Source organism: Pan paniscus, chromosome 9 (genome assembly GCF_029289425.2).
Source record: "Pan paniscus chromosome 9, NHGRI_mPanPan1-v2.0_pri, whole genome shotgun sequence".
NCBI lineage: Eukaryota > Metazoa > Chordata > Mammalia > Primates > Hominidae > Pan > Pan paniscus.
Window position 1 is genome coordinate 5,553,707 of NC_073258.2, and position 14,271 is coordinate 5,567,977.

General features: G+C 58.9%; 1 protein-coding gene across 4 annotated transcripts in view; it reads right to left on the bottom strand.

The window, feature by feature from the left end:
- Positions 1 to 13,332, bottom strand: part of OSBPL5 (oxysterol binding protein like 5) — an 84,046-nt gene extending 70,714 nt beyond the window's left edge. The window contains exon 1 of one of the 4 annotated variants that reach the window (XM_055093985.2): positions 13,129 to 13,278. The gene's annotated coding sequence lies outside the window, so the exon portion shown is untranslated. Of the gene's footprint in view, positions 1 to 13,128 lie in introns of all 4 variants that reach the window. The other 3 variants (XM_063608058.1, XM_055093983.2, XM_055093984.2) reach the window with 3 other exon arrangements.
- Between the last annotated feature and the right edge of the window lie 939 nt (positions 13,333 to 14,271).

The window sequence follows — 14,271 nt, forward strand, 5'->3', positions numbered from 1 at the left end:
TAGGTCACAGTGAGAAAGCGAGGCCTTCTGCATTCTCTTCCCAGCCTCCCGATTACATCAAGGGACAAGAGTATGGGTCTTTATGGTGGCTCTGCCCCTGCTCATCTCTCTATTTAAGGGAGGCAGGGTGGCCCTGGGCGCAAAGCTCACAGCAAACAATGTGAGTCCATGTGGCCAGGGCACACAAAAGCTAACACGTAGTCAGTGGTTCGTGTTCATGGTGCGTGTTTTCATAGTTACCTGCAGTTTATCACAGGTGACGTTGATTTTTTAACTGCAGCAATGATTAACATGTCTTCTAGGTATAAAGGTACTTCAAAAAGAAGTGAGTTGATTTATTAAAGATCTAGGTCTTAAATAACAGTATAGGTGACACTGGATTGCCAAGGTGGTCTGCGCACACTGAAAGCTGTTCTAAAAATGCCAGAAGCTGCTCAAAATGTGGGGCCCCTTCCTGACCGAGAGGCTCCTGTGTTCCCTTCTCCTGCGGGCAGGGACCAGGCCTTGGTTTTCACCAGGTCCCCTTCCAGGGATCCCATGTGGAACAGCAGCGGGGGCCTGCAGGATTATCGGGAGCGGCCTGCGAGGCGCGATGGGCTCGGGCTCAGGCGAGGCACGCAGCGCCCCTAAGCCTGGTTCTATCCTGAAAGGGCGCCTAAGCGTGAACAGAGCCGGTGCCTGCAAAACCTCCAGGAAGAGCTGGGTGCGAGTGGGCGTTTGATACACGCTGCTGGCTGTCAATACCGTGTGATCCACACTGGATGTTGAGCGAGAAACAGAAGAATGAAGAACACAGAAAAGTAAAGAGCCCTCTAAACAGCCCAATCAAGCATCATGGAATACCACGTGCCAGGTCTCATTCATGCCTCGCTGGCACTTCCTGGGTCCTCCTGCCGCGTCCGTCCGCTCCCGGTTTGCTCACTTTTCTAACAATCTTACTCATCTGGTTTCCTAGACAGCAGTGGGCGGGAATGAGCATTGACAGCCCCTCCAACAAGGAGAAGAGGAGGAGTCTGGGGCCATTGAGTACAGGGAGCAACAGCCCACAGAGTGCAACATCCCCTAGGCGCCAGGGGGTCCCGGCTACGAGGTGAGCTGCTTCCAATCCCAGTCTTGTCATGTAGTGGTGGGTGACTCTGGGCAGGTTTCCTCACCTCTCCGAGCCCCAGTGTCCCCACCTGTAAAATGGGGACAATAATAGAACTTATGGCATAGGGTTGTTTCAAGGGTTAAAGGAGATAAGTCATTCCAAAAGCCTCCATAAAATACATGTTAATCATTATCAAAATTAGCTGTTATAATGACACAAGTCAGCAGGAAGAGGGTTCCAGTGTTTCTGATGTAGACCTCAAGGTTGCATGTAATGCATTTTGGGATATGCACGGAACAGGGCAAATGTGTTTAAAGATCTGAGCCTCCATGGGATAAGCTGCTCTTGTGTGGGAAAGCCCCCTCTAGCCTGAAGATGTGGCTGCCTGAGGTCACAAATTCCTGGGGCTATTCCTGCTCTGGCAAGCTGCGGGGGCTGATGACGCCAGCACCCTCGCTAGGGCTGAGGCCCAGGAATAATGAATGGCCACAGCCAGGAACAGGCGCCCACCAGAGACAAACAGCATGTTCCTTGCACATTCAAAGCAGACACAGTTTAAAAATAATGAACAGGGCGGGAGGACAGTTATTTGCCTGAGGTCATTCGTTAAACCTCAGTTTCAAAACTGACCACAGGCTCAAGCTGCCGGGAAGCACAGCCCCAAGTTGGCACGACTCCCGAGCGGCCCACCAGGCCCGGCTGCGGGTGACGGGTGGGTGTCCACTACGGCTGCTCAGGAGAAGTCTTTTGTTTTCATTTTCTTTTTTGCTACATTTGGAGTTCTTGTCAGAGCCCTGGATAGCAGAGGCTCCGTATGAATGCAGCCCAGATAAGGTGGCTGCAGCTGGGAGCCCCGGGGTTACCAGCTCCCCAACAGTGCCGTCAGCCCCGCACGCACAGCAGGGAGCCCCAGGGCAGGCCCGCAGCCCCCAAGGAAGGTCTGTGCCCGGGAAACACATGGCATTCAAACCGCCGCTGGTGTGTGGCCCCTTATCCACTCTCCCTGGGAGGAAAGGCCCTGTGTGGCGTCCAGAGGGCTGCTGTAGGAGGTGTTTGCTAGACTGGGCCAGAGGGCAAAGGTGAAGGGGCGGCTGACACACTCCAGCCCACAGATCCTGGCCCAGGATGCTGGGACCTGGAGAGCACGGCCTTGCGTGCAGCACCTGCCAGTAGGTAGCAGGATGTGTCGTAGAGGGCTTGCTGACCCCAAACATGCCGAGTCACCCACATCCCGGCCTCCCCGCCCACTTTGCCGGTGGGACAGAGTGGCTGACGGCGTGTGGCACAGGCGGGGTGAGCCCGGAAGGGTGAGCATGTGCCTGCTGACGCTTCGTTCACCAAGCGGGGGTCTCTACAGCTCGCCCAGGTTCCAGCTGAGCCAGGCCTCTTGGGAAGGCATAAAACAGTCAAGATTCAAGCAGGTGAAATCGGAGAACACTGCACACACTCATGGGTGCGGAAGGCTCTGATCACATCAAAATCTTACTCCCGGCAAATGCTGGGCCCTCACAGGGGATAAAAACAGAACCCACTGACGAGACGCCTGGCAGTGCGGGGGCCCCAGGGTTAGTCTGACTGCTCCACTACCCATGGTTATGGGCTAAATGTGTCCCCTCAATCCATGTGTTGATGTCTCAGCCCCTAGGACCTGAGAAAGTGGCTGTACTTGGAGATGGGGTCTTTAAAGAGCTCCCTATATACCTAATGTAAATGACGAGTTAATGGGTGCGGCACACCAACATGGCACATGTATACATATGTAACAAACCTGCACGTTGTGCACATGTACCCTAGAACTTAAAGTATAATAATAATAATAATAAAAAGAGCCCATTAAATTAAAACAGGTCATTAGGGTGGGCCCTAGTCCAATCTCACTGGTGTCCTTATAAAAAGAGGAGATGAGGACACAGGCACACAGAGGGATGACCCTGCAAGGACACAGGGAGAAAGAAGGTGGTTATCTGCATGACAAGGAGCGAGACCTCAGGAGAAACCAGCCCTGAAAGGCCTTGATCTTGGACTCCAGCCTCCAGAACTGAGAGAGAATCAACGTCTGGGCTGCTTAGTGGTGGAAACTCCAGCAAACTCACACACCAGCCCAGGAGGGCCTTCCTAGGACAGATGGGCTACAGCACCAGCTTCCTTGGGAAAAAGGGATTTCTCCCTTGACACATCTGGAGGTGCTACAGGGACCCTCTCCAGGAATAATGTCCGGCACAGCCTGGCAGACTTCGGCTCAAATCTGCCTGGGCCACTTCCCAGCTGGTGACCTGGGGTGATCCCAAGCACCGAGGGGGGATGGGTGCCCCAGCTCTGCCACTCACCCCAGCTCTGCCACTCACCCTAGCTCTGCCACTCACTCCCCCCAGCTCTGCCACTCCCCCCAGCTCTGCCACTCACCCCAGGTCTGCCACTCACTCACCCCAGCTCTGTCACTCACCCCAGCTCTGCCACTCACTCCCCCCAGCTTTGCCACTCACCCCAGGTCTGCCACTCACTCACCCCAGCTCTGCCACTCACTCACCCGAGCTCTGCCACTCACTCACCCCAGCTCTGCCACTCACCCCAGCTTTGCCACTCATGTCCGAAGCGGCCGGATGGCCAGGGCAGCAGCCACTACGCCGACAGTTCACTTCCATTTAACCCAGCTTTGTGGAGATGCCGCGGGTCTGGGGCTTGGCTGGTATTCCCAAGCCCCGTCTCCCCGTCTTTGGCAAGGCCACACACGTGTGGTTTCAGCAAGGGGTTGCTGTGCTGGAACCGGCTGTGAGCAGACCTGCAGAACCTCAGCCGGACCCCACCCTGCCCAGGCCCTCAGTCTCAGGCTCAAGCCTGTGTTTCTGGTTTTAATTAACAAAATGTGTTGGTCACTGAGAGGCCCTGGCAAACATCTTTGTATGGTGTGTCCCCTGGGGGCCAGGATTCCTCCCACAGCCCCATGCTGAGGCAGAGTAAGGGTGGGGGTAGGGATGATTCCCTCTGGGACAAGGGGGAAGGGAAGGGAAGTCAGCACTGAGCACAGGAGGGACCAGGCCACACCTCGCTGGGCTGCTGACCCCACCCCAGGTCAGTCCCCCGGGAGAGTGCCCTCGGCCATGCCCAAGGAAACCGGAACGCTTGCTCCAGGGATGGAATGGAACTACCAGAATGTCCTTCCGAAGGATGGAAATCCGTGTGATTTATGTACATAAAGCAAGGAAAATGGACAAGGAATACAGAACCACACAGACAAGAAGAGGTTGCAGAGGGCGGTCAACTACTGTTTTTGCGACTTCTCTGCGACTCTTAACACGATCAGAAAGAAGGATGTGAGCGGAAGTCAGTGGTCACGTGACATCTGTCTGCGTGTGTTTATGGATCCATCCATATATAGTAAAGCCCAAAGCCCGCCTGGGAGTGTGAGCCTGGAAACCCAGGATGGCGGCTCTGGGGAAAGAATCGAGCTCTGGGGCCCTCCCTACACGCAGCTTGTAGATGCTGAAAGACGCCTAAAGCAAATACAGCCAGGTGCCAGGACCTTGACGATGCTGGGGTTGGTTCTGTTATTCTGCATGGTTCCCGTGTTTAGATCTTTCACAATCATTCATTATGCATAAACGTTTTCATTAACGATATAGGCGTGATAGGAGGTGGCCCCTCCCTGCTCTGAGAGCCCATGCCACTTCCACACAGGCCGAGGGCCGGCACCCACGGTGAGCTGGCTCATGCTCCCACCACGTCCCGAGGCACCTCCAGGAGACTGGCCCTGCAATGGCCCATTTCACAGATGAGGAAACTAAGGCCTGAGGCTTTAGGACTTGCCCATGGCCCCACACAGGGTGGGGATTCCCACCTGCTTTGCCAACCGCTAAGCCCACACTCCAAGCACTGCACCCTGTCCACAAGGTCAGACGGGCCACTCCTCAGGGCCCCCAAGGGCAGCAAGCTCCCAGCTCGCACAGGTCAGAACGTGAAGGACGCCTTTGCAGGGCGGTGCTTACGGCCCAGGGCACCTGGCTTCATGCACTAATGATCAGAGAGCCGCGTGCCTCCTGCAAAACACCCAGGCCAAACACATGGGAGCAGACTCAAGGCCCACGAGGGAGGAAAGCAAGCGGTGCTTCCCAAGCACGTGGGAAAAAGTGGGCCTTGCGGGGCCCAGATCTAAGGGAGTCAGGGCCTGGCAGCAGAGAGACCCTGACCCGTAAAATGATGGAAAGGGGCAGATAAGGAAGGAGGCTGGACTTACGAGAGGTCACCCTGATGAGACAGGGTTCCAGGAGAAGGTGACGTCTCCAGGAGACCCGGGGAGGCCAAGATGGGGCCTGGGCACCAAGCTAGGTAGCCTAGATGTCTGGTGTCCCACTGGTACTGAGGCAGCGCCCTGATGGAGGCAGGCTTTGCAGGCCTGGGAAGGGCCTGTGCCAACACAGAGAGGGGCAGGAGAGCCCCAGCCAGCTTGACTGGGGTGGCTCCACAGGCCAGCCCTGTGCTCAGCAGGTGGGCGCCACAAGGCCACTTCCTGCCACCCACATCACTTTAGAGTGTGAGCACCCAGCAGCCCACGGAGCAGAGATAAAGGTGGCCCCGCCCTCGGCCGGCTGGGGACTGAGTAACTCGTTCTCCTCTGCTCACAACAATCAGATGAGCGAGAAACTGGCCCAGCCTGCTGGGCTTGCAGCAGCCGGAAGGTTCTTCTGGCCGTTGGTGGGCACCTGCCAGCAGGGAGGGTCTGGGCAGGAAAGAGCCACATAGCTGCACTCGGTGCAGGGACGAGGGTGGGGATTCCTGACAGCCTCGACCACGGCAGCAGTGTGTGTTCAGCAGCACACTGGGGCCAAGCACCCTTGGGTGCCAGTCACCAACAGAGAGCACCTCTGTCCCCCTCTCTCTGTGAGCCTTCGTGGGAGCCTGGCTGCCGGGCTGGGGAAGATGACCCACTGTGGCACTGTAATGGGACAAACAACCAGGCCCTGTCCCGAAGCGGCCTCAGCCTCAGGTTTCCAGAGGGGGCCCACATCCTGACGTTTCTAGGTGTTCTTCATGCTCCAAACTCTCCCAGCCTCCTGTGGCGAAGCAGCCTGCCCCGGCCTGCCCCTTGGGGACAGCTGTGCCGTTCCGAGGCAGAATCTAGGTCTCGGAGCGAGAGAAATCTGTGCTCTCCTGTAGGAGCTGGGCCCAAAGTAGAAACCCAGCATGGGCGCTGGAGTGGGCGAGGGTTCCCTTCAAAGCTGGCTGCTCTTTTCCTCTGCCCCAAGGAGATCAGAGGGTGCCACGTGGGAGCACGCGCTCCTACAAAGCACAAACGGCTCTTGGTGCCCACACTGGCACCTGCTTTTCCGACCTGCAGAGCGCTCTTCCTGTCCTGGCCCCAGGATGTGCAAGACAGCAGGGTGGAGCTTTGTGGGAAAGTGGGGCGTCCTCGGCAGCATCAGGCCAGTCCACCGCCCCAGGACCAGCCACGGGGACACCCCACGTGCAGAAGCTAGACTCATGGAGCATCAGTGACACATGAGGCCTCTTCTGGGCTGCACACACTGGTGCAGGAGAGAGGGAGGGAGGAAGGACGAGAAAGATTTCCAATCACTCAGTCTCAAACCTTTGAAAACTAGTGGATGCTTCTTTCTGCATAAAACCTGGGGTGCATCCTCAAGACATAAAACAGCTCACGGAGCAGGAGCAGATGGACAGAAGCCCCTGGAGAAGCCAGGGCCTCGGGAGTGAAGAGGGAGCTCTGGATGTCCAAGTTCCCTTCTCGGTTCCTGCCGGGCTGTTGCCCGTGTGCAGGAGCCTTAGCCCAGCAGGTGTGGGGGTTGCGGGCAAATGTCAGGGATGGGGGTGCCTTAAAGATGGAGAAACTGAAGCCCAGCGAGGAGCAGCACCACGACCCTGCCATTCTTGGGGCCCCATTTCCTCCGTCTCAGAGGGGAGCCTGTCAGATGCTGTGAGCCCTTGGGCCAGCCACCCTCTGAACACAAGGGACAGCAGGGTGAGGGCACAGGCGAGAGTGTGCACGCACCCTGAGGCCACAGAGAATGAAACATGAGGGTTGGTTTTTGCCCAGGAGACAGGTATGTTCTTGAGGCGGGCGCAGGGAAGAGGTAGAACTCTCAGGTGTCCCTGGGGCTGGGGGATCTCACTACCTCTGTAGCTCGTCTTTGAGCATTAATGCTAAGTCCCAGCACCCCGTCCACAGCACCCCAGCCTCAGGGTAACGAGGCCTGGTACCTAACCCACAAAGTGCTCGCTGGTAGGGCGTGTGCAGGCCAGACACTAAGGCATTCCAGTTCTCCCTGGCCCTGTGCCAGGCCACTAACTGGATCCGCTGCACTCAGGGACACCATGGACTATGGTCCCTGCTCTACAGGTGAGGACAGCAGCCTCAAAGAGCCCAGGCCAACTGCTTCCCATGGACTCGCTGCCCCTTCACAGGTCAGGAGTCCCCTGAGACAGCTCAGGGCAGCCTGGGACCAATGCCAAGTTCAGGAGCAGAGGAGAGGGCTAGAGAGGTGGAGGGTCTGCCGGCAGAGACAGGGTGCACCTGGAGAGGGCCAGGGCCACGGCTGGGTGGGGTGGCCCAGGACTATCTGAGCCAGGGAGATGGTGGCTGGAGGGTGAAAACCTTTGACTGGCAGCCCATAGGGGTGGGGTAGGAGGTCATGCCAGTCACCCACACAATGGCTGATGTTCACCCAGCGCTTATGTACAAAGACCATCTCGGGCCAGCCATGAGCCTCACTTCACAGACGGGGTAACCAAGGTTTAGGAGGCAAATAAACTCTGCTGACCCTGGCACCTGGGGTGAAGAATTTCGGCTGCATCTTCCTCGGCTAGGCCTTCTGATCAGATCCGAGGCGGTGCCTGCCACCATCACCACCATCAATCTCTTAGGCCCAGCCCCCTCCCTGCCCTGGCCCCACCAGCCCTCCAGAACAGGGTCACATGCCCCACCCTGGTGCCTGCTGGCTCTGGCTTGAATTTTGCTAAATTTGGGTGACTTCCTAAGGCAGCAGGGGGTGGGGTGGGGGTGAGGTTCATCCTGTAAGGAGGGCATCTAGCGTTCCTGCCCCACGGGCCAGCGTCGGGGCTCCTCTCCCTCTGGCCAATGTGGGGAGCCTCCCTAAAGTGCTCCCCTCCCGCCCAGGACCAGGAGCTGCCCCAAAGCAGCACAGTCCAGCAAGCAGGACGCCTGGACCCTTTAAGCAACCCGACTGCTGCGCCGTATTCACCGCAATAGGCGGGCAGGAGCGGGACGTACTGCTGCCAGAGTCCCGGCCCTTTAAGCGACCCACACTCCCCGCGTCGCATTCACCCTAATAGGCGGGCATACAAATGCCGTTGCCTGGAGCCGCAGCCCAGCGAATGGGACCCACAGCGGCGCGCCCTTTAGTTGACTCTGTCTTATTCGCCGCAATAGCTGATCGTGAGAAATCCCGCTGGCTGCCAGGAAAGGGGCGCGGAGATGCGGATGCTCCGCCCCAACACCACGCCTTCCTCTGCTGACCATCCCCAAAGTCCCCTTTAAATGACAACCCCCCCACCCCACCCCACCCCCACACCGAGCGCCGTTTTCACCCCAATAGCACATCAATCCCTCCGCAACGCCGGGATACTGAGCTCTCCCTCCCCTGGCCGAGGAAGGCCCTTCCCCGCGAGGAAGCAGCTGAGAATGGGCCAGCGAGAGAAGGGACAAAGGCACGGGCGACAGAACGCCCTCTGTGCTGTCCCTGAGCGCCTGGAGGCCCGTTCCCTCCTTGCTCAGAAGCACAGGGCACTTCCCAAGGGGCCATCCGTGACCAGCAGTCAGGGGCATGCTGTCTCCAAGCTGGGGTGGTGCTTCTGCTCTGCCAGGTACGGCAGGGCTTACTGAAGGTTTGCCATCTCCCCTGGCCTTGGATGAAGGGAAGGCGACCCCAGGCTGGTCACAACAGGCAGCCTGACCAGCTGCCTGCCGAGGTGGGGTATCCCTCAAATCTCCTCCCTATTTTCCACTTAAACTCCCTAAGAATGTACATATTTAGAAGGAATACTGTTCAGTTGTTGAGCCTCAACTTTCCCCTTCATCCTTGTCTTCGTGTCAGCAGGCTGAGAGGGGATCCATCGACCAGTTAAGTCCATCTGCATTAACCAAACACACTATTAGGCATCCCGAGGAGGTGAGACACCCTAAGGGCTCCATTCCTAAATCAGAGATGATGGGACTCTGGGAAGAGTCATGCACTCTTGTCCTTCCCATCCTAGAGCATGGAGGAAATGAGCTGGTCACGTCCCACACCAGCCGATGCTGGTGAAACCAGGACATGGTGGGTGGGACTTGCTAGATAGGGGCAGCCAGTCTCAATCTACTGACCTCCCTGGGATGAGACAGTATGATGGCTTTCCACATGTGCCTCACTTAACCGTAGAGCACCTACTGTGTGCCAGCCCCTGGGAAGAGAGCCCGGAGCAGACTTGCAGGCAACTGTGCATGGAGACAGACGCCGCGCACCAGCGGCACCCACCGGGGACAGATGCCATGCACCAGCGGCACCCACCATGAACCGGCTTGGCCCAATCCCTTTCTCCATAGGAAGCCATTCAATTAAACAAACGTGATCATTTCAGTATAAATAAAGAGAAAACAAAACACAGAGCTGAGAGCTGCTTTGGAATGGGTAACGGGCCAGGAACAGAGACTCTCTCAGAGAGGCAGCATCCGAGCTGGGACCTGAATTAGATGGAGCCCACCAAACGCAGATCCAAGGAGGGGCTGAAAGTAGAGGCACAGCCAGTGCAAAGGCCCTGGAAAGAAGCCGGGGCCGAGGCCAGACCCCTGTGAGCAAGGAGGGGAGAGGGAGAGGAGGGGAGGGGGAGAGGAGAACAGGGGAAGGGAGGCAGAGTGGAGGGGCATCTAGGGCCTGTGGGGTCTGGAAAGGGGTCAGGACTTACTGAGACCTATGGCAAATCTCAAAGGGCTCTAAGTGGGCAAATTACATGAAGTGGTTTATCTTTTTAAACACCATGCTGGCTGATGGCTGGAGAAGGGCTAGGAAGGCCACGAAAGGGGAGCCTACTAGGTAGCTGATGCGGAGCTCCAGGCAAGAGCTGGTAGGGCCAGGAGGGGAGTGGAGGCCAGCCCTGGAGGGAGTAGCCGGATGTGAGGTGGGCTGGGAGGCCGAGCAAAGCATTTGCTCTCAGCCTGGGTGGCTCTGAGATTTGCAACAAAGGCCCTCTAGGAATTCTGGATCCCTCTAAGCCAGCCAAGAAGGCTCATGTCCCACCCCCTCCCCATCTCCCACCTCAAGCCCTGGTCCTGAGGACATAGCTGGTGCCCACTCCGCTTAGTGTAGATGCCAGCACAAGGCAACCTCACACCCTCGTGGACATGATCCCAGAGGCCCTGGCTCAGAACAACTGTGATGCTAAGAGAACAACGCGGTCCTTAGTCCAAGTCCTTTGTACTCGACTGCCAACCCTACCACTCTCCGGAGCAGCTTCACTAGCTGCCCATACATCTCCACGGGAAAGGTTACCCAGCCGTGGCCAAGACCCAGCCACCAAGGCCCCAAAACCTTTAAAAATCTTGACCAGCCCAGGAGCCCCATCCTTAGGCTGTCAGTTGCCTCCTCAAGCTGCAGGCTCGGTAAGTCATCAAGCAAAGCTGGCATCGAGAACAATATTATTTTCCTTTGTGCCGGTCACAAGCAGCATGAGGACATCCAGGGCAGCATGCCTGTCCCTGTCGGGAGGCCAGTGGCCCTCACTTGCACCCCCCAACATCTACCCCCCAGCACACTGGTGCACTCCTTGGGCTCCCCTGCCAACCCTGCAAGTGGCGGGCACTTCTACCCACCTGGCCCTTGGACTCCACAAGGGGAGCTGCACCTAACGGCTCCCTCCCCGACAGCTCCCTTCCTATCAAAATGACCGGGATCCTTTTGGCACTGTGCACCCCTGGGCCTCGGCCCCTCTACAACCCCCTGTACCGGAGGTCAGAGCTTCCAGCTCCCCAGGCCTCTCCGGGAGAACCCTGAGCTGGGTCCACAACATTTCTCAGCTGCGGTCACAGGCTGATTCACCTGTCCCTTGAACAATAAATGGGAATGGGGGCGGGATGTACCATCTGTCATCTTGGGTAAGTTTTCCACCTGCACACTGAGCCTGTATGTGTGCAAACGTGTGCAGGCTTAACCACAGAATCAGCAGAGAGCGCCAGTCCCCAAAACACAGCTGGCAGAGACACACACAGCCCTTCCACCCGCCGGCTTGTCACAGAGTGTTTCTCCCTCCCCCAAGCGTTACATGTCAGATTACTATCAGCGTTCAGAGCGAGGCCAGGATTTCAGGAGAGAAACTGATACCAGGCATTCTCAGCATAGTAAATACAATCCTGGGTAGGGGCGGGGCCGGCGGGGGGGTCTTGCGTTGGTATTCTGTAAAGAGCTGAAAGCAGTCCTTGGAAGAACATGGCCTATTCATGGCCCAATCTGGACCCAGAAAGGAGCCTCCACTGGACATGCAGGATGGCTGCCCAGGGTTCGACATCTGCAGGGCAGCCTCTCTGAGACCAGGCCCAGGACTGCAGGTCAGAGGCTCCTCATCCGGCCCATCTGCTGTGTCACCTTTCCTAAACACAGCCTGGCAAGACAGACACACGCGGTGCCTGCCTCCTGGCACCCCAGGCCAGCCCCACACGCGTGCAGGCAGACAATAGGATCTGCAGTTCTGGAGCTTGAGACCTGAAGGCAGCAGCTGGGCACATGATGCCACCCCAGGTTGCCCCAAACCTGCCCGATGCCTGCAAAGCCCCCACTCACCTGGCAGGTTCAAGGAACAGCAAGGCCCTGTGCACCAAGGAGGTGGGATAAAAACGTGCAGAGGGGCCTTACTCCTGGGGGTGGGGAGCAGGGTTTCTGTTCAGTCTGGGATCTGGATCAGCCCTGGTGCAGGCAGACCCAAGAGCATCTATCTAGGATCCCAAAGGCTGGCCCACTTCTCCAGGCTTTGGGAGGCTGTATCAGGTGGGGTGGGACCCTTACAGAAGTCTTCCTGTAAAAGGCACCTTGAAGAGACTGGGGCAGACACACAGAGGGGAGCAAGTTGCGAAACGGCAAGAGAGGAAATCCACCCAGCCGCTTCGGCGGGGCAGACCCGCTCAGCCCAAGGATGAGGGAGAGGCTGGGCTCAGCCCAGGGACGAGGGAGGGGCAGGTAAGCCCACCCTGTGACCCCTCCATACCCCCAGGAGTCACCCCAAACCCTAACTCCAGTTGGCTTCTGACAGGAGGCAGCCCAGCGGTCTGGGTGGGGGTTGGGGGCGGTGCCTGGGAAGCCTAGGACCGGCCTGTTGCCCGGGGGGCTGCAGACTCCGGCCTCCTTCCTGCCTGCCCCACCCTCCTGCACCCCACTCCCCGGGAGGAATCTTCAAGTGCACAAGACCCTCTTGAGGACTCAGGCACCTCAACAATCCCTAAGGCTCCATATCTTCAGGGGGTCAGTGCCCCAGAGATGGGGGCTGTGGGCAAGGTCCTTCCCTAGCCTGTAATCCAGGCAGCCCCCTGACTCTGCGGACTCAGACACAGCAGTCCTCCCAAGCCCGCAGCTGGGACGCCAGACTCAGATCCCAGATCCCCTGCAGACCCATCAAGACCTGACTCCTTGGAGCCCGCGTCGGCCGAGCTGGGGACACAGACCCCCTGATTGGCCAGGGTTTGTGGTGGTCAGACCCAGCCACCTTCCCTGGCGGTCCCGGCTCCTTTAAGCCCCACCAAGTGGGGAGCCGAGCTGGGCGCGCCGCTTCCCACTCGCGGGCCCCACCCGCCCCAACCCGCCAGGCGCCGACCCGCCCTGGCCCGGGGCGCCCCCAGGCTCCCCCGCTCCCCCGCGCGCGACCGGCCCCGCGGCGTGGCTCCCCGCACTGGCTACTGCCAGGGTCCGCGGGGCTGCGGCGCGAGCTCCTGGATCCCTTCGGCCGGCCCCCCGCGGCCCTCGGTTCGCTCCGGCCCTGCCCGGCGGGGCCCTCCGGATCCTTCCCAGCCCGCCATCCCCCCGCCGCCCCCCGGGCCGCCGCGCTCCTACCTCCTACCGTGCCGCGAGCTCTCGGTGCTCCGGGCCGGCCGGGCGCGCGGGGGCTCCACTGGCGGCGCGGGCCTGGCTGCAGGAAATGCCAGCAGATGGTCCCCCCGCGCGAGGCGGAGCGAGGGCGCGGCGGAGGGAGGAGGCCCAGGGAGCCCGGAGGCGGGAGGAGGAGACGCGGCGGCCGCAAAACCCGGGCCGAATCGCCGCGCGGAGCGGGCGCCCAGGGGGCCCCCCCACCGGCTGCCGCTTCTCCTCATCCCCCAACCCCCCGCGCGCGCTCCGGGGCTCACACTCACCCGGGCGGCCAGAGGTCGGGACACTCCGCTGAAAATGGCCAGGAGGCTTGGCGGGGTGGGCAGCGGTGAGTGGGGTCAGCTTCGTGGGGTTCTCCAACTTAGGGGTGCAGGCCCCCAGCCCACCCTAGCCAGGGTGCGAGGCGCCTCCTCTCCCTTCCTGAACCCAGGAAACTGTCGCCGTTTCTCCCCGTCTCAGGAGCCCCAGACATCTGAGCCCGTTGTCCCTGCCCCTTATGTGCTAAGAAGGACCCTCAGTCACACTGTTTCTAACTGTACGTCTTTCTCAGGACCCTTTTGACAAGAACCTCCCCTCATGTGCATTTCTTCCTGTGTTTTCTCCTCACCTTCTTCTACCCCCCAGAGACCTTTTTAGACCCCTCAGTTCTCTTGTATATAAAAGACATTCTAATTCCCCTAAACAGCATCCCCATGGGAGCTGAGAAGTCCTCCCCTGGCCCCTGGCTCCCTGCCTGTAGACCCTAAATTGGGTGTGAGCCCAGGGTTGGCCCCAGGGCGTTTGCATCCGTAGTGTCCAAGCCTGAGGTGCACTGCAGGTCCTTCCTATGGTATGTCCCCAAATGACCAGAAAAACTGGGAGCTGGGCTCTGGCATCCCCAGATGTAGGTAGACCCCAAGAGGGCGTGGAGTCTTTTCCACGCAGAACCTTAACAGGGACAGAACTGACCCTCTGCAGAGAGCCCCGGGCTCCTCCCCAGGCAGAACTGCCACTGACACGTGTGTTTCTACGGTTTCACGCTGCAGGTGCATTTGGGAGGCCGTAAGCCTGGCTATCATGGGCGTCTGCAAGACCTCCCAGCAGGGCTGCGGAGGGCGAGCGGCCCAGGAA